At 39.0% G+C, this 20,666-nt stretch overlaps 1 protein-coding gene and 1 long non-coding RNA gene across 13 annotated transcripts in view; one reads left to right on the forward strand and one right to left on the reverse strand.

The window, feature by feature from the left end:
- The window catches only part of LOC139623046 (uncharacterized), a 54,727-nt gene that overhangs the window by 16,786 nt on the left and 17,275 nt on the right, over positions 1–20,666 (reverse strand). Inside the window, exon 3 of one of the 5 annotated variants that reach the window (XR_011691419.1) lies at positions 8,301–8,415. The exons of the other annotated variants lie outside the window; for them this stretch is intronic. This is a non-coding gene — a long non-coding RNA (uncharacterized lncRNA). Of the gene's footprint in view, positions 1–8,300; positions 8,416–20,666 lie in introns of those variants that run through there. 5 annotated transcript variants of the gene reach the window in all.
- Positions 1–20,666, forward strand: part of adgrb3 (adhesion G protein-coupled receptor B3) — a 112,226-nt gene that overhangs the window by 14,430 nt on the left and 77,130 nt on the right. The gene's annotated exons all lie outside the window — the stretch shown is intronic.

Here is a 20,666-nt window from a genome sequence, read left to right on the forward strand (position 1 = left end):
TCAATACTGTACCACCACAGGTAGTCCAGACTTCCCAAACCTGCTCTGTTTTAGAAGCGCCTACAGTAGAGTTGGGCTTGGCATTTTGTATCCCCTGACATGGCTGGTTTGTAATTTAAGTTTTTAGACGTAGGTCTAAAAACAAAGCAGGCTACAGTGTATTTGAAAAACGAAAGCAAACAGGCAGATGGAGTCACAGGTTTCTGAGAATTACACAGTGTACACACACTGTGCAGTCTCAAGCTGTCAAATATGAATTACAGACTATTCTTGTATTTGAATTCTTAAACTGTAACTTAACACCAGCTCTAAATCTTTTTTCCCCCCCGCTGACTCATTAATATTCCCACCTTGCTACAATGATATAAAAGTATCACTATAAGGGGAGGTTACAGCCGCAACAAAATGTTTGATAAAAAGGGGTCAGTGTAACAGATATACATACCTCAACCACGTGAAAGAGCAGACATGACAAATTTAAATACAATCAGTAGCATATACAGGGTATTGCCATTGTTGTATTAATGGACACATTATGTCACATTCAAATGCTCAAAGCCAAAGGCTGGATTTATAAAACTACATTTCCTAGTATAAACTATGCCAACAAATAAATAAATGACACAGAAAACCTGAACAGACATCATCTAGTAGTGATGGCCTTGCCCTGAAACACTCTGGATTGAAGCTGCAATGGTTGTCAGAGTTCATCTGTTGTTACAGTCCTATACAGTATCAGGCCATAATTGAATTATGCAAGAGTTCAACCAAGCAGCGAGTCAGGGTCAGCGTTGCTCCCTCTGACGTCTAGTTTGGTGTGAGGCTAAGCGTTTATTACTGGAAACTGTAGCAATGCTGTGGCCTTAGTTACCATTCTCCATGTCATCTTTGGATGGTCTGATTATTTGTATTTGATAGAAGCCTCTAACTCTAACATGCCATCTTAGTGTGCACCCTTTTTTTTTTTTTTTTTGGTGTGTTTGGTATGTTTTCCTGTGTCCCAGTATATTTCAAAAATTCAGATCCATGTTTGAATATATATAAATGCACATAAGGCAGTTGAAAGGATGAAGCATTGAACATCAGCTTTACAGCATTTATATAATTTATATTAAATATTTAAAACATTATATTTCATAGACTCAATTTTGCATCTCCTGTGGCAAATCATTTATTTAAGCAGTGGCTGCTCGCAACATAAATCATCATAATGCTTTGATATTTGTTAGCTACAACTAGCCATGACTAGTCTGCTACAACAGACCTACTGTAGTTAGTACTTTTATATAGTAAGGGACTGCTTCTTTAACATCTCTTGATGTGATCTTTCATTTGTTGATGGCTAATTTGGGCTCAATGTGATCATCCCTTGATAAAATCACAGCATCATTTTCTTTTGTCTTCAAAGACTAGTCAGATTAACTTCTATTTCCTCCAGTATTGCTGTCTTCTGGAGAGTGTCTGCCTCCCTGAGTAGGATGCAAATCAAATATGGCTGGCATGTAAATTCTGTGTTCACTGTAATCTGTTCAGTCTTTGATTAGGTGCATTCAAAGACACCTTTGTTTCCAAAGGAAACATTAATAGACCATTTCTATGTGTGAAGCAGTTTTACAAGCCTTTGATTTTGTCGCTTTGAAACGTACATCTATGAAAAGAGGTCACAAGACACACAGCTGCTGTGTGTGTGTGCATGCATCGGTGTGCGCGTGTGTATGTGTGTATTATATCGCGCTAATGAATATAGAGCAAATGGCACTGAAGTGATAATGCAGAAAATAATCACCCTGTGATTCTTACCCTTCCTCTGAGCTGCATTTGGATTCTGTCACTATTAATAAACACTTCTTGCACTCCTCCTTCATGATGATGCAGTGCATTACAAAATTGCCTTTTCTTGTGCTGTGCATTTGTACCCGCTTTAAAAGTTAGATCCAATATTTAAAAAAAAATCCATATAGAATATCAAAATTTACAGGTGAAAAATCTAACCGCCACAGTTGTTAGGAGTTTTACTTCATATGCAGCCACAGAGGGTTTTCAAAGCAGAGTTCAGAAAAGGGCACTGTAAAAGCTGAAAGCAAAACCTTATGGTTATTTCAAATTAAGAATTCGACAACATCAGTATTCCCTGGTCAAAAGCCGTATCTCTGCTTTGCTCGAAAAATGTATCAATGCAGGGATGATGACTGGAGGCCATTACTTGGTGGTCATCCTTGTGTATCTGCTAATCATGTGGTCGCTCACTTATACTGCCCCACCCACCCACTCACTTTTGTTTGCGCTAATCTGTCTTGAATCTATGCAATAAATGTAAAAAAAGAATAAATTAACTAATGCATTACTTTGGTTTTATGAAAAAAAATATTTTGATTCATACATTCAGACATGTAGTTATTCAAACATCTATATTTGATGCTCTTCTACTTGAGATGTTGGCACACAACAGATGCCACAGCAGAGGGTTAGTAATAAAGTAAAATCATAATGGTTTATTGATTCCTTCCCTCTAAAACCTTGTTTTTACATCAGCAGACAGACTGTTACTGCAGCAGCAAAGATTTTAAAAAGTATTCCAGTTAATTGAGGTTGATTTGTTGTGATTTCACCACATATTAAAAATTTCATCTCAAGATTAGAGGCTGCTGGACGTAGCCAAGATGAAATGCATGCAGAGAAAATCCTTGTCATAACAGGAAGCGGCGGCTTTGACAGTAGTTTTATTCCTGTGGCACACTCAAGTGTAAAACTTCAATCCCACAAATGCATGGCACCCTCACTTGAAATAACAATATTAAACAAACCCTCAATTTTGTGTGTGTGCTAATGTCTCTAAGAACAGTGGTATCCATGGAAACCATTGCTGCAAATGGATCATGCATTCAGAGCCAGTGGTGCCATACTGTACAGCCTCTTTAATCATTGTTCAAACTGAAGGATCCACTGATGCTGTACATACAGCAGCACTCACTTAAAAAAGCAAATGCTGCCTATACAATGAAAAATAAAGGTTTTAAAAGGCAGTTCTGTCACAACATGTTGAAATGAAAAATCTGACTTTGCAGACTGTTGCTGAAAAGAGTGGGGAGGGGAAACGTTTGCATGAATGTAAACAATTTCTCCCGTGTCAGGCTACAACAAATATCAAACTGTGCTGTGTGTTGTAGTTTTGCTTTGGCACGCGAAAGAAAAGGGTGGGACACATGACACAAATTTAATCTTCTTCAAGGCAAAACTCACTTCAACACGTCAATGCTTTGTGTCATTCTGTTCTCTGTGATGATGTTTTCTATATGTTGGGAAGAAAATGTGACTGAGGCAAAGACTTTGGGTGTAATTTGCACTTGACTGGTGCACATGTACATTAGCGGTAGTGTTGATGGGGGTGAAAGAGTTTGGCCCTTTCTCCTTTGACCTGATTAAGATATACAGTAAAATAGTAGGCCAAGTCTTCATTTGCATGAGCAACCAAACTGATTAGTCCCATGATTCATTTGATGCAGGCTAATTTGGAAACCATTAGCAAAAGCAATTTATTTGCCAAATCTGATTAATGTATGCTGTTAATACAAACCAAGGTAAAATAGTTCAACACTTAAATTCCTGCATTCAGGATCTGTCGCGATAAAACACTCTCAGCAGGAATTATCACAATTGCTGGGTGCAGATAATTTATATCAACTGAGCAATTTTCTCAGTGATGTTTCACATGAGTGATGCCACATGTATTCAAAAACAAAAATGTATTAAAAACAAAAAAACAATACAATTTAATTTGAGTGTAATTTTACAATTTGAAATATTGCATAACGGCATGTTAATTATAATAATAATAACACAGTGCCCATTCACTCTTGTGTATATCACCAAAAGCCCAGAAAATGCACAACATTACAGTTACTGCTGCTGCAGGGCTACTAAGCAGGGATGGAGACATTTCAGGTTTCTTTAGGCACCAACACCTGGAACCGCACTGTGGGTTTACTGCTCTATGGGCACATTTATATGAAAATGCCTATAGCCTGCTCTCACTCGGTGATCTAAAGCTATCATTTAGCAGGTGCTTTGGAGCCTTGAGATCCTCCAGTTTAAGAGCTCTGCTCCTCAGACCGTCTTTCCTAACCATCAGCTCAGCGGTGTCCAAAGCTCGACTGTTGTGATGTTGTCTCAACAGTTACTGAAGTGCAATAATTGCAGCTTTTTTTCCTCTGATGCGAGCTGACAACTAGAGGAAGGGGGCACAAGAAGAGGATTAGCAGCGAGAGTGAGAGAATACTTTGCCATTTGGCAGACTGAAAGTACACATTCTGAATTGCGGGAACAATCAAAGGATTATGTAAACATTGTTCTTTGTGGGTGTCAAGAGATGCAGCGTTGACATTTTTTTTTCCAAGTGGCTCTAGATAAGCGATAAGGCCTGAATATATTTTCACACTAACGCAGAAGCTTATTTTGCTGCCTCTTGTCTTACACTTTCACTTCAGAAATTATAGAGTTCACCTTCGCCTTGCAATTGTAAAGTGTAATCAACTTCTTTAAGGTCGGTGGTGCCTCATATCTTTGACCCAAATGACAAATGAAAAATAGTGCCTGAAGACGCTGACTTTGTTGTCTGTGTCCTGAGCAGACTGAAGCATTACAATAGGCCCCAGAGGTCAGGGTCAGTGGGCGGATGCAGAGATTGCTCATCCTAATGTCAGCGCATATAACAGCAGCTTGTCCCAAAGTGTCCATGTATGTACAACCCTATTATGTTAAGTCTCCATCCAGGAGGCCTTACTGTTTATTCCATAAGGTGAATTTCACCCTCCATTTGCTATTACAGTCTCTACCCTCCAGTCTGCCGTGCACTTCTTAGAATTTGCACATCTTACAGATTGCTGATTGGAAGTGTCTTTCTCCGAGCTATATAAGCTGTGACATATGTTGCTGGCACAGCAGTAAAGAGTGGACAGAAGATGTTAATGAGTTACAGATTATTGGTGGATGGCTTCCTGACAGCACCGCTGTTGGTTAAAGGAAGGAACTGAAACTCAAGACAAAATTGAATCAATAGAATGTTTAAAGGCCCTGAAAAAACAAGTCCCTCAACCTCAACAACCATGACGTTTGTGTGTCCCTACCCACTGATGCAGTCCATAGGTCCTGTGTGCCTGGTGCTGCAGAGGACTTATTACTTATTGGAGTTTTATTATTAATAATCAATCAGTATCTTTTGGTTATGGACTGATAATTTGGTTATGGACTGATGGTTGGACAAAACAAGCTAACTGCTCTGTGCCATTGGGCCATTTTTAATTATTTTCTTATTTCTCATCAACTAAACAAGTGAACAAGAATATAATTGCCAGACTAAATAATAAAAATGATTAACTACAGCCTTATACTGTATAAACTACATCACTGATGAAGAAGGGGGTCTCAGTGCAGTGTATAATTCTTTGCAAATCCACACAGTTGTATGCATGCCTGGCCACACACGGAGGCACAAACAGAAAAGGACTAAATATTGTGGACATCAGACCAAAACCTGCAAGATCCAACCAACAGCTAAGATAACACCAAGGATTTATACAGAGCTATAACAAATACAAAGGCACTAGTCATATGTCACATACTGTAGCAAATTTATGGATTAAGTCTTTCACGTGTTGTACTGACTCTGCCACTGAGGACCAACCAAACACTGCAGAAACAGATTTAATTGATGAGACTATTCATTCATATTCATTTAAATATATTCATGTATTACATGTAAAAATGCTTCCACACTGAGTCTAAACGAATGCATTGCACAGAGACCTGGATATAGGCTACTAGAGCCTCCACCGGCTGGATTTTTCCCCACACTTGCTTCTCTGCTGCCTGCACTCGCTGAGGTAATACTGTGATTAAATTACATCAGAAATTTTCCTTAGGGTCTCGCCGAGCTCAGCGAACCATTCTCAAATGTATTTGACAATTCAGATATTGAGCCAGGAGTTATTTTGACAAAGCGGGCAAGCAGAAGTGTGGATGGTACTGGGCAGATCATTATCAAAGTGGTGATACCCTCGAACACACAAACACATGAACCACATGTCAAGAGAGGTGCAGACACTTCAGGCAGCTGTTGCTGTTACTAGTGCAACAGGGCTACAGTACAGATGTACTACAACCCGATATATATAACAATATTGCATCAGGAGCATTTTACTTGCACTATGAGTGGAGAAAACTCAGAATATTGCTAAATGAAGCAAGAGATTTAGGGTATTTAAATGATTGGTTGATTGAAATGTAAGTGATTCATTTCACGATTTCATTTAGTGGGAGTGATAAAACTAAAACTATATAATCATACATGAATATGCATTTTTACAGATTGAGAGTAATCTGGTCTTCCTCAAATATCAAACACACTGTATTGCAGCATATTTTATCATATTTGCTTTTGACTGTCCTCAATTTATTTATTTTTTCTTTCAAAATTAAGATTTCACTGTTATTTGAATTCTTAGAAATATCACCTGTCTTTGAGCTGTGTTTGACTTCACTGCCTCACCATCACCGTGTTCTTCTCTTTGTTCTTTTTTGTCAATTTTCTAATTTTCTAACCATGCCACGGAGCTGCTAAGAGGGCTCTCATGTGAGTTACTTTATGCAGGCACAAAACACACTGAGCAAATGTCTGTGTATGCTTTCCACCCTAAGGCCACATTTGTTCACAGAGAAAATCGTGGAACACTATTTTTTGTGTCCTTGAGGGAAGAACACATTTGGATGTTTGGCCAGTACTTTATTTGTGCCTGTCCTACAAACGCCCTCCATCAATTTCTTCTTGCGTTCGTCTGAAAGAGCATTGATTTATTGGCCTCACAGCATTTTTGGACATTAACAGTGAAAAAACAAATTTGATCTCAGAGGGAGTGTTGGTTTGTGTCCATTCTTGCAGCATGTCAGGTGTGTAACTCCAAGCCTGACTGAATTCCCAGATGGACTGAAGCCATCAGCGCTGGCCAGACAGATGAATCTAAAGCAAGCAATGAGATTTCTGCCCTGAGACTGCCTCTCAGGAAAGAATGGCATTGGTGAACTTAGTGTGAAAGAGGTATTTGGTCTAGACAGTGTCTCCCTGCTTTTAATGCACAAAGCCGAGGCATTGTTTAGGAGGCCTCTCACGTTCTGGGGTAGGGCAGAGCCCGTCCAACAGGGAATGTCAGAATTCCTCCCATCTTTAACAAAAAAAAAAAAAAAAAGGGGGGGGGGGGGGGGGGGGGCACGCCGATTCTATTTAATTATTCAAGACCTTGGACTGGCAAGAAAAAATAAACGCCACCCATCAGATAATGTCAGTGCTATCTTCGACAGAGTAAACACCCACACAAATCTGTCACTAACTTTTTATGTTAGTGCTCCGTTTCTCATGAGATTTGGCCATTTTAAAATGTAAATCGAATGTCTTTGGAGCAGTGCTACATATATTAAACCCTTTTTTTTTAAAATCCAAGACAAAAGTCGACTTGGAAACTTTGGAAATATAAAGATTTAACACTTTTTCAAGTGGGACACTGATAAAATAATGAAAGCCACTGAAATAAAAGAGAGAATGGCAGCTATTCTGCACCAAAGCTTTATATCTTGTTTTGTAGAAACTGTTTGTATCAAGCTGTGCAGTCAAATTAATACAAGCTATATTTTATTGATTACAATAAACTGCAAAGCAAGTTTTCTGACCAAAATCACAGACATGTGTGATCACAAAGGGACATCCAGCTTCACTTAAAACACTACTACTTTATGCTGGAATTTAACAAATAAAATGGCAAATCATTTTTACACACAATCAGTGGAAGCAGCACACATTGCAAAAGATTTCAAAATGTTTGTCAAAGCAATCTAACCCAAATTCAAAGCATTTTCAGTTGCTATGCATTAGAAGTCAGTTTGCTTCAGAAATAAGAATTACTCTTTGTCATCTCTTCCTTGTCTCCATTATAACCTTAAGAAACATTAACAAAAGGTCCCATTCAGCCTGGTCTGACGTTAGATAGGTTTGCCTGTCAAACTCATTTTAAATTTCTTCACTGCAATGAATTGAAAAAAAAGGGAAAAAAAAAATGCAGTATGCCTGGAAACCATAAGGCAGCTATCACTGAAATATTTTTGAATTCAAAAGTTGACAAAGGCACTAACCAGGTTTTCATGAAAGTTTAAAAAACATTTAAATTAAAGCAAATTGGCTTGTGGGCATTGGTGCATTACATTATGTCCCTGTTTGAGTTGAGCATACCCCCCATCGGATTTCTGTGTCTGTTATGCCAGCGTTGTGCCAGTTCTGATCATCCCCAGGCTCATTCTGTTGGAAACTGCAAGAATCAGCTCTGATAGACAAGAGCAGAGGAGAGTTTGCCCTTTAAAGTCTGCACAGCAACACTGTGGGAGTGGGAGAGAAAACGGGATCAAAGAGCTAAATTATAAAGCCACATGTTTTCACAGTAGTTCTAGATTGATGATGAAAAAAAAAAATCAAGCACCAATCCTCTTGTTAAAAAAAAAACACCTCCAAAATTGTTACATATCTCCTCTTTAAAGATAAACTGTGTTTTCTACAATGTCCAGAATGTGAAAATACAACCACTCAGATGCAGTGCAGCTGATGTTTTATCAGATGTAATTTGTAATTTTCCATCCATTTCTGATGGTATTCATTGGATTACACTTTGCTGGCTCATAATGGCATGCATGTTGTCTGAGTTGACTAATTGGCCAATAATTGTGGAAACAAACATGTGTGGAGCCTGCATGCTGTACCAGGTTATACTGTGCTGCAGACTTTTTCAATTTTGCTATGCTTTCCTGCAGCAGTGGCAAGACAATGTGTACTGCATTTATCATCTAGAATCAATTTCTTAATGTGAAAGGCTACGATCATGCCTGATTTAAGATGTTAGAGTTGGATTTCTGACGCCATGGAAACAGGTAACAGTTAACATGAATCAGCTGTTGCCATCTTAGTCCAGTATATCATATCCTCAACAAGCATCTCTGTGTATGTTATGAAGATTATTCACTTTGTGTGGGTTACATGTACAGCTTGTTTGTTTCATGGACGTGGCAAGAAAGAGGCGAGGAGTGGGTTTAAGATGCAAAAAAAAAAAAAAAAAAAAAAAGTCATGAGCCAGATTGAAAATCACAGTACACTGCATGTCCCCCGCTTTGCGAGCAACCAGGACACCCCATGGCATGTTATATTTTGATATTTTCATAAACATGTCCTATTATTAGCTTGTCCTCCAGCACTTGTGACATCAGTCTGACTGCAGCAGTCTCCCTTCATATCTCGGCTTTGCCTATTACACTTTGTCTGACTCACCAGTGGAAAGTGCCTCCCAGCTGGCCATGGGCTGACACTCTCTCCCACCTCATTACCAGGAGGGCCAGTGAATGAAGTGAATGCCGCCTCCTAGTTTAGTTAGAGGTTAGCACCTGGGGCTGTTCAATACCTTATGTCATTTACCTCAGAAAACAACTAAGAAAACAGATATAATGAACCAGTTAGACAAGTATCATGCAGCTGTGATTCTTCTTTTGAAATGACATAGTTGCTTGCAGGAGATGAAAATACTGACTGCATGAATTTCCATTTTTTCAATATGCCTCTTGCAGAACAGTGATTTTGTCAGATGCTGGCTAGAGAAGGAATATTTATCCCCACAATGCCAGAAGAATTTTCCTCTGTCACTGAAAGGCATCAGACCCAATTCACATTCTCCGATCTTAAATGAACCACAATGTATACTGAAATTTCCTCTGTGCATCTCGCCTAAAAAAAAACAAAACAAAAAAACACATTTACAATGCATTCAAAGCAGATATGATTGTCACTAAATATTCATGCACCCTCTCCAAACACTGTATTGGATGTAGATGTGTAGCTCTTGCAACATTAAACCAGTAATTTGTTGACAGAATGATCTGGGCCATGATAATGCATGCTGCTGTTTGTTTTGGTCTGTGAGCCTGTTCTGTGTACAGTAAGAGTAGCCATAGCTCATTTAACTCCTAATAGAAAACAAAATCACGACATATTATCTTTTTTAACTCTTCTGTTTTCAGAACATTAATTACGTTTTGATATAATGATAGTGTTATTCTGTTCTAATGAGCTATGCAGGAAGACCTGTTTGTTGCCAAAATAAATTGATTTGGGTTCAAATTTGTATGTAGCTCAAGCCTACTGTATAGTCATCTGCTGCACTCTACTATATTTCACCTGTCAAGTCTTTTTAAAGGGCAATCTCCATTATTAGTCGGTTGTTTAGAGCAAAAGCATAAGGTCACCTTTGTTGCTTTCAGGGGCCACGCCAGCTCTGCAATTTGAAATTTTGCCATTTTGCTAAAGAGACTTAATTATGGATGGGCTGAAGCGAGCATTTATCATATTTCTCACCCAATATTATGACATATTTGTCAGAGCATTAATTTAGATTAATGGCATGGGGAGGGTTTTGGGTGATCTGCAAAGCCGTTGAAAGCTCATCCCTTCAGAGTCAGATGGTTTTAATGAAGGTGGTCTGTACAGTAGGCAAATGTAACAAACCTTGAGCTAGTAAAATGTATTTTAGGTTCTGGGCAGTATATGCACATTCTGTGAAAAAAAAAAAAAAAAAAAGACAGTGGCAGTGTTCAATAAGCAGTAACTGTCCAAGCCTCAATCCACCTTCCTAGGTATGTGTGCAGATTTAGGAGGAGGCAGGTGCTCAGTCCAAAAATAAATAAATAAATCAGTGAGGGGGGCAAAGGGGGGGGGGGGCTGTTCTTTAGAGAAGAAAAGATAAAAAGAAATGAAAAAATAGGTTAGTTAACAAGGGAACAGCCACCTCAGACCGCTTCAGTGACCTGTGTGTTCATCCTAATTTTGAATAATCTCACATTTAAAATCAGCACTTTGCTCCATTGTTAGAACAGAGCACGGCCTCCAAAATGTGATAAAAGTAACTCCCATTAAAACCCTATTTCACTGAGATTTAGTGAGACAGTTGTTCGAGCACTATCTGGACTCTATCCAGCTGCATTCCTTTCGACCATTACCTAAGCGTTAGCATCGCGGCGCGCCGAGAATGCCTGCATCATTCAAATGCATTTTGTGTCTCAGTTATCTGTCATGCAGAAGGCTGTCAAATGCCATAAAAAGGTGGGTGGTACTATTGTGTGCTTCCCACGCCGCTGCTGAACTGAAATGAACTTGACACATAGGCAGGAGCGCATAAACATAGGACGGATATTTGTTGTGAGTATGGATGGCAGGTTAGCGGCGGATGCATTCTGGACATTTACATCCTCTCCTGCCCACTTTCATACGCATAACAGCTGTGTGCGTTCACACACTGTGCTCATAATACTGCATGAGTCAGGATTTTTGGGATCTGCAGTCCAGTAGTGACGAGCTATTTATGTCACGCAAAATTAATTTTAATTAACCGTGGTGGAGATTTAAAAATTACAGATGACGGTTTGTGCAGCTATTTTTTTACAGTTTTTGAAAAACTTAAGGCAGCTTGCTGTTTACATAGTGCTTGAATCAGCACCTTTCATAAGAGAGCAGTCAGTATTATTTAACCAAGGATCTCATCTGTCTTTCTGTATGCACATACTGATCAATGGCTGCCTGTTTTTAGGTCTGAGTGATTCCTTAAGCCTTTATTTCAGAAAAAGACATAATGAAGTGTTCAAATTTAAATCCTCTCTGCTATTTCTTGTGTCTCATCCTCTTATTGTGGCTTTGTCTTTATGAGGGACAAAGGAATACCTAACAACACCCAAATCTCCTCCTTCCTCTGCCTCTCACCCCCCCCTCCTCTTTTCACTTGTTTTGAAAACCTGCGGAGAATTTATTGCCCCAACCATCACCACCGGCCAACTGCTTTGGATTCAAGGCACATCATCTGGGAGTCTCAATAATGCCTTTAAATGAGCCAAGTTCTCATTAAAGGAATTTCAAACTCCCCACTTAGACTTGATCTGTTGTCCACATTCCTATTGCTTTGTCCTTTACCAGAGTATATCCAGAAGGAGGGCTTCGAAATGTGCAGGGAGGCCCAATTCCTCTCACCTTGCCTTTAATATGGATAGAGTGGTATGCACATTGGTTGACTCGGTTGCTTGGTAACAAGAAGCGAGGCATGTGATTCCCATCTCTGCTTTTTTACATTTAATTATGAAGTCCTTTTATAAATGATACGCGGGTTAGCTCATTTTGGATTTGTGCCCATCTGAGATATTTACATCCGACCCAGCTCAATATCACACAAACAAGCCAGAGATCTGCCTCATCCCTGACCCACAGGACTGACATGAGCCCAGTGTGAAAGAGCACGAAGACTCACAAAAAATATCACTTGGCAGTGTTTTTAATCCATGATGCAATTTTACTCAGATTTCAAGTAGAAGTGAAAGTGGATTGCTGGTTGCCTGGCATTAATACACACAGTCATTTTCTGGGACAGAAGCTAAATCCAGCGGACATCAGAGCACGGAACCCCAGTGAGTTAGCAAACAAAAGTCTTCTTGTTTTAACTCCAGAAGCCGCACTTTGTGCCGCTTGTGGCATTGCGGTCTCCTTTGCCCTCCCCTTGCTCAGTCAGAGATGCTGCTGAATAGATAGAAGGCGTGACTCCAGAGGAGTTAGAGGCAGGAGGCGGCGGATAAAAAAGCATCATGTAAGCATGCATAGAGCTGAGAAACAACGCTTCTACAGCCATAAGATGGTGAGATAGATGCAGTAGCTTTTATTAGCTGATTTCTGTACCTCATTATCAGCTGAATCCAACTAAAGCAATTGCCAGGATTTATTTAGAAAAGATGATGTATGAGACTATGAACCAGTCAAGAACACAAATTTCAACCTCATGATGATGCGAGGGGAAAAGTCAGAGTATCACTATAGTTATTAGGATTCATAATCTGGGAATGGCTGTAGAGTTTTGTGCCAATCTAGTAGATGTTGAGATATTTTACAAGATACCTGACAAATCTGACTCACTGGTTGCCAGGGGAAAAGTCAGAGGATCACCATAGTCAATAGTGTTCACTCACTCTGAAGACCATGGATGTCTACATTAAATTACAAAACAATTCAACCAGTACCTGTTCAGATATTTCAGTTTGGATGAAAATGGTGAACTGAAAGGCCGACCAACATTGCCATGAACGGCTAAAAAGCATTTCTACCCTGTGTCATTCCTCCAGCATGAGGTATAATATAATTTCACGTGCTTGCAGTATTGAGATCAGTGATGGTGATGATAGTGTGTTTTCATGGCAATCCTAAATATATAGAGTGTGTTTGCTCTTTCAAATATATGTAAGCAGAGAATGAATTCATTTCATTATTTGAATTAATCTAGGAGGCAATCTTTTTTTTATTATTTTATTCTGATTCTTCTCATAATGACCAAATACTCATATATGACGAACTACTGGAATGCATGAATAAAGTTGTAAATACCACCTGCAATATCTATAAACTAATGTGGTATTTAATGATTTTTTACCCCCCTAAGTAGTCCCAGAAGAGATTGCATTGTGTTATCAATATCATATTCAGCTTATTCTGTAATTGCGTGTTTACTCTGATGTGCTGCAGGGTCCACTCACTCACCATGTATTCGTCATCATACTGCACATGCAAATCACAATATCAAAGAAAATAACTCTATGAGCCTTAAATGCTGCACAGTTGTATCAGACTAATTAGCTGTAAGTGTAGATTGACCCTCAGTAGATGCACTTGTATACTAATGTATTCTGCTTATTAAAATATAGCAGTGGATTGGACTGAGCTTCAGAGTTTATGAAGGTCCTCTGTTATCCACACTACATTACAATTAAAAGTTGACTGTACTTTTTAAGAGGGTGGTGTGGGAGTCATTAATTGTCCAGATTTCCAAAGCAGAAGAAAGAACAGTCAGAGGATGAGTAAAAAGAAGATGAAGCTGCAGCTGCGAATAACTGAGCAGCCTGCTATTGGGAAGAAAAGATAATGAGAGAAAATCTCCAGTTGATTTGTGCCCTTGTGAGATTCCTCTTTGGAAGTCACTTCCACTGCATGTGTCTCATGCTCGAGATGTGAAAGAAAGTAGGTGTCTCTAATGCAAGGTAAGAATGTTGTTTTCACAAAGCAAGGGGCCTCAACTAATCATATGTTGATAATGGAGGAGGTCACTCGATGCAAGGCGCCCAGCCACGCTTGACCGAGACATTACAACAAGGAGAAACAGGACGAGCTCATTTGTAATGAATTATTGAGAATGTCATATAATGAATCCTGTCTCCTGCCTCTGCAAGGTGCCTAGAGACATCAAAACTGCTGATTGCTCTAACTTCAAATGAATGTATTGCATTTTGCATTAACTTATAAACACAGTCATGGAGAAAGAGTCTGGGTTCATTAGTTTTAGCTATTTACATGTCAGTGTGTATTAGATAAAAAGCTACATGTATTCTGTAGTGATTATCCTCACTGCAGAAAGGGACAGTGTTAACCACAGAAATGTAATTATTTTCTTTGAGTATTTGTATTTTTATTAGTGATATGCTATGAATTTGTAACACAACAACACAACACAAATTGTTTGTTGTCAGTTCCAGTTGAGAATTTTTACTGGATGTGAGGTTTTTTTTCCCCCCTTTTATTATTGTGTCAGTTTCTCAGTTATGTATTATGAGAAACTAACCTTCACTTAGTATCATCCCCACTGGGTATCGTGCCAGTATAGTACAGTAATGTGTATTTTATGCCCAGCTGGTGAGGAATTAAGTCTTATTAAAAAGGGACGGACGTTGCTTTTCTTTTTCAAAAAACACTGATTTATATTATATTATTATATTTATATTTATTTTCAAATAATTGATTTTCGTCTTCAAATATATTTGACATCAGTATTATTGTAGCACCAATGGTGGCAGTGCTCATCAACAAATGGATCTGTGTGCCTAAATGTCACTGCCGACTGCCTCCGAAACGCCCATAGAAATTAACAGCAGGGAATGCTAATTGTCATCATGAAAAATGGCTATGTAGACATTTAGTGCAAATATGTTTTTAATGGGAGAAACCACTACAAGCAATAAAAAATTTTGCCTTGTGGGACTAGACAAATCAATAACGTTATTTACGCAGTCTTATTATGAATGTGAATTGCTCTTTTATGTGTAATCTACAGTCTGGTATGAGTGATTTTGTTTTAGTACCAAAACTCTGCAGTAGCATTTTGTTCTGTAGCATCCTGACTACAATACCAAAGTAAGGTTCAGAAATATCAGTTTCTAAACACTGGGTTATAGCAAAACTCTTAACTGTTATGCTTTATGTGGGTATGGGAAGGTTAGCCAAGCATAGGAGATACATTACAACTGTCAGTCATATCAAATGCCAAATAAGGGGACATCCTGTATGACTGAGCCCATGAGCTGGTTGGGACTGGGACCTATGATTCAGTCTGGAAATAAGGACTGTTTGTAGAACAGAAGCTGTGTGGGAGCTGTTGGACTAGTTCCTCCAAGACACGGATGAAAAAGCCAGTGACATACACTAGCATAGCATTTCTTTACTTTGGGCTCGGCTACAGCCTTCAGCGGCCTGTGTATGGTTTGGAGATCTACTTTTATATTTATATTCATATTACGATGAGTAGTTTGTCTGCGTAAAAAATAAATAAATAAATAAAAACATGGGTCATAGCCATAATGGCATGCTGTCAAATGCTCATCAGACATGTTGAATACTAACAAAATTGTCTGATGACTCCGTAAAAATGATAAGGTACTTCAATAATTCAATAATAGACACTTAATAGACACAATAATAGATTTAGCCTTGAATATGTTAAGAAATTGTAGTTTCACATTTCATCTTTTTAAAAAGATCAATGAAAGAAGCACTGTGAGAAAAGACATTGCCTGGCTGAGGCCAGTGTAAACTAGAGACCACATTGTGATGGGATTTCACCTGCTGCAACACCTGTCAATGCTGATGTTCCAACCATGAGTACTCAGTAGTTATTACTACATTATTACATGAATACTCAGTACTGGGGTTGGACCACACCCATCTTCAAGGTCAGCCTTCATTTGGATCTCAACTACACACCTGTAAAGGTTTATCTTGCATGGTTGAGACACTATCACGCTGAAAATCCACAGACAGACAAACAAACATACATATAAACACCTGTCAAAGTACTCAAAACTGTCTCTGTGGTAGTTCCTGCTGCAATAGGTGTCTCCAGGTCCACATTTTGCCATGATCACACACACACACACACATACTCACTCACAAGGTGAAAACAATATCAACCACACGCTGTCACGGCTGGTAAAGAGGTTACTTTTAAAAGGCAGCAGGACTCAGGTTCTCTGTCACTGAGGAAAAGGCGGGACCAGTCAACAATCTTCCCTCCTCTGAAGGTGATTGCCTGCTCTCGATGACACCCCATTTTATTTAGATCAGACTCCTGTCAATCTTGCACTTTCATTGCCAGACCGTCAATATAGCAACTTGACTGCTGCTGTTCTAAGCACAGCAAAATATTTTGTGTGTTGCCAGAAACCAATAAATGTGAGGTATGAACGCATTGATCAGCTGGACAGTCAGTCAATCAGTCTGTCATTCAGGTCTGTCTGTAATCTGACACTTTGCCCATAACCTCAAATGGCACTGCCTCACATTATTGAGTGATGCTTGCTTGCTCCGTATTGCAGTCTTACTAATGTGTGGGATGATTTTTTTCTTATCGACGTGTCTACTGTAAATAAAACAGGTTTTACATCGAAAGCAAGAGAGCAACTAACACAGGCGAAGAATGTATAGGCATGAAGCAATTGGCTAAAGGGGCACTGTGTTGTGACATTAAAGGACAGATAACTATAGCTACAAACAATAATTATTAAGTCCAACCAAGAGTCCAATTCCCCAAGATATTCAGTTGACTGGAATGCAAGACAAGGTCCTGACATTTCAGAAGCTGCAACCAATTAACTATTCAGATAATTGAATAATTTTCTCAGCTCTACATAGAAGCATAGCAATATAGAAGGGAAGACATATTCATCTTGACAATGGAAGAGTGATGTGATTATTTTAATTATTCCAGCATGGCAGTAACTTCAGCTATAGCGGCACCTGATCCTGTTCATGTTGAATATGCTATTTAATATAACTGCATAGCAACCTACTGTGTATTAGAAAAAAGTAAGACAAGGAGGAGACAAGGCCATACATGGCTCCAGGCATGTGTGATTGCATTTTGTAAGTGAACAGATCTAAATAAACGATGGTTTTAGTGGTAAAACTCGCATTATGTTCTCTGCTGGTAATGCACAAAAGCTTTTTCTGGAGTTCTCCTTAAGGTATGGCACATACCCCACTTGAAATCATCAATAATTCAAACAACCATAAAATTCTTCAGACAAACTAAACTCACCTCCAAGGCTGTGAAAGGTTTAGTCATAAAATAACACTCAACAACAGAAAGGCTTTTCATGTCTTCAGTTTGGATTTCGTATCCACATTTCTTAGTTTACACATCTGTTGTCATATTGGCACTTTTGGTTGTTTGTGTCCTGTCATAAAACATAATGGATTAAGCTGTACAGCAGTGAGAGAGGGCAATAGTAGTGCCAAATCCCAGATGTATTTGCATATCTGGGGTGTTGTAAATTTATAATGTAGAGTTCTGTTTTTTACATAATGCAGCAGCAAGTTGTAAGACAATTCACAAAACTTGGCATTTTATCCAAATGGCTGCTAATGAACTTTTGGTTGTCCCACTGGAATATTTAAAGCAAAACAACACAGGCAAAAATGAATAAGAGCAAGCAAATTTATAAGTGCTCGCTTCTAAGTATTTTCTCTTATTATTATATTTCTCTTTTGAAAAGGATGTACACAATGTAGCCAGGGTTTTTTTTTTAATTACAAACTGAGGTATACTTGCAAAATTAGATAACAGAGCTCACATGACAAGTCCCATTTTTACACTTTACTTATATTGGGTTTAATTTAAAGATGGTCTGTGCATGTCCAGATGCAGAGGTTTTATTTTCACATATACACACAGCATTTAATATGTGGACAGTGTCTATGGAGGACAACCACCCAGTCGTAATCCTGGCATTCTGTTTTTTGTCTGCGTAATATTCTGTAAATACATGAATTAGAGTACATTGTGCCCTCTGATTACCCCCTATTTTTATATCATCCTATGTCCATAGAGATTCAATTACTGGCTGAATATAGTTGATTTATGTGACCATTCAGTGCTGCCTGGTTTAAAATCAGGGGGAAATACAGAAAATACGCATTCATCAGTGCCTCTAAATGCCATAATGAGGTGAAAGGATAGTCAAGACTGAAATGGCTCCTTTGCCCATTTGCTATGCTATCCCTCTCTACTGTTTAACTAGCTAACACTGTGTGTGGAAGAAAATGTGGCTATTGATGTCCTTGAACTTTTGCCTACTTTAATAAATTCTAATTAGATTAGAGCAAGAGAGTGCATGAAAAGACAGCTTTTTTTCCTTTGCTGATTAGAGTGGGGAAAAAAATGTATGCATGCGGCTACATTTTTTGCATAGAAAAGCTCATTAAGGCTGCTCTCACAGAAGTGCAAAGGAAGTGGAGGGAAATGGTTTTGCCATTTCAGGTTCACAGATCACACTTTTGTTTGTTGTGTGAGAAACACAGAATGAACAAGTGGTCACCTTCATGTGAGGCAATGTTGGAGGCTGAGTAACACATGTGTATTGATTATCTAATGCCTATACACAGCCACATCTATTCATCATGAGTATTTCACAAAGTCTGAAGTTATTCCCCTGAGGAATTTAAACACTGAGTCATTTTGTCGTATTCATCCAGGCAAGATCCCAATAAACTGGGAGACATTATGTAGAATACTCGCCGTGGCCTTGACAGATTATTCTCTGCAAATTAACCGCTTCACCTGGCACCATCAGTGAATTGAAGAAAGGGATATCTTTTAAATTACCTCCTTCTTTTTAAAGGCTTACAGCACTTTTGCTGAGAGGCAGAAGACCTGAGCACTTTGACTGGATATCAAACAGGTACACTGACGATAATGTGAACTCGCCCATACAGCCAAAGCTATTCGGCCGATGCTATGGGGGTGGGGGGTGGGGGGGGGTTTAAACCGCCTTTAAAACTCTGCGTTCCTCTGCAGCAAGTGTGTCGCCAGCTCCCTATTTCACTGCTCTGCAGAGCACAGCTGAATGGACAGCAGCCATTGTGTGCCCAGATAATGCACTTCAATCATCCTTAATGTCATCATAGCTAAAAAGGCTCAGAAGCTGGGCTCAAGAGGCTTTATTTCCTCCCATATCCAAGACGAAAAATGGAAGTTTTAATAATAAGATTTAGAATGGTGCTTGTTTTGCACACTAATTATACTGACCAGCTGTACCTCAGTACAGTATGTGTATAGGGATGGGAATGTGAAACAGTGTTGTAGCTGTTTCTGATGAGCATATGTTGGTGGCCTGTGGGTGGAAAACATTAGAGCAGTCATGTTTAAGTTAAAGCCGATTTAATTCACTTTGTTGAGTTTTTTTTTTCCTCATAACACTTAATATTCTGGACATGGTAGGCTGCAGGCAAAGCTTGTGGTGTGGTAATCGATTCTATACATCGGCCAACGGTAAGATGTTGAATGGCTAATTGACCACAGTAATGGTGCATGTCTATGTGGTGGACGATGGAGACGTGCACATTAAAAAACAATTAATTTTCAATACTAATGTCACTCTTGGCTGCCTCTGCTGCTGCATATAACAAGGAGCTGTCACTGACAAGTCATTTCATACTCCATCTAGGGTTTGATCCAGGCTGGCTATGCAAAGTCAGAAGGCCCTCTGACTTGTTGGATTAGGACACACATCTGAGTTTCTCCTTTTTAGAGCCACCTCATTAGAATTAAGGCTTTTCTTTTTGGTTGATGAGTTCTTATTTGCAAAAGCCACGAGGTCCAGATCTGCCCATGCACTGATCACATTTTCTGTTTACTGACTCAAATTTCTTTTACTCGTGTCAACAGCATATTTCAATCTGCCTGCAGGCAACTTTGCACTTTTGCAGCTCCACGTGGCAACAAGACATCATTCTGAAAGTTGTAATAGCTTCATTCTCTAGAATTCCTAACCTGACCTCAATAAACCGCAAATTTAAGCTCTAATTTTACTGTGTTAGTGGCTGGGCAATGTTGGAATTGATTTTAAAAAGAGCCAGCAGGTTAAGCCATCACTGATGAATACTGCTTTCAGGTTGTGGAGTGTTTGCCAGAGGCTGTTTGGGAGAGTTTGTTCTCATTTTTTGATTCAGATTTTGATTTATTACTTTTAGTGTGTGTTTATTTATTCATTTACATGCATATGGATATCATCCTTGATACGGTTACAGTGCACGGCAACATAACAAAGTAAACATACCCACGCTGAGGCAATAGCTTGATTGAAGAATCACAGTAACATAATTTCCCTGTACAATAATCTGTGTGTAAATTGTGTGTTCTAGTTAATGTTCAGAAAGACGTGGCAGACTGCAGGAGACCTCTTTGTTAGCGCCACGTTGTCAGATGAGGAAAATGGAGCAACTTCACTGGTGCTTGTGT

This window comes from Trachinotus anak, unplaced genomic scaffold, assembly GCF_046630095.1.
Source record: "Trachinotus anak isolate AG129_WGS33_773 ecotype Australia unplaced genomic scaffold, CSIRO_AGI_Tana_v1 ptg000007l, whole genome shotgun sequence".
NCBI lineage: Eukaryota > Metazoa > Chordata > Actinopteri > Carangiformes > Carangidae > Trachinotus > Trachinotus anak.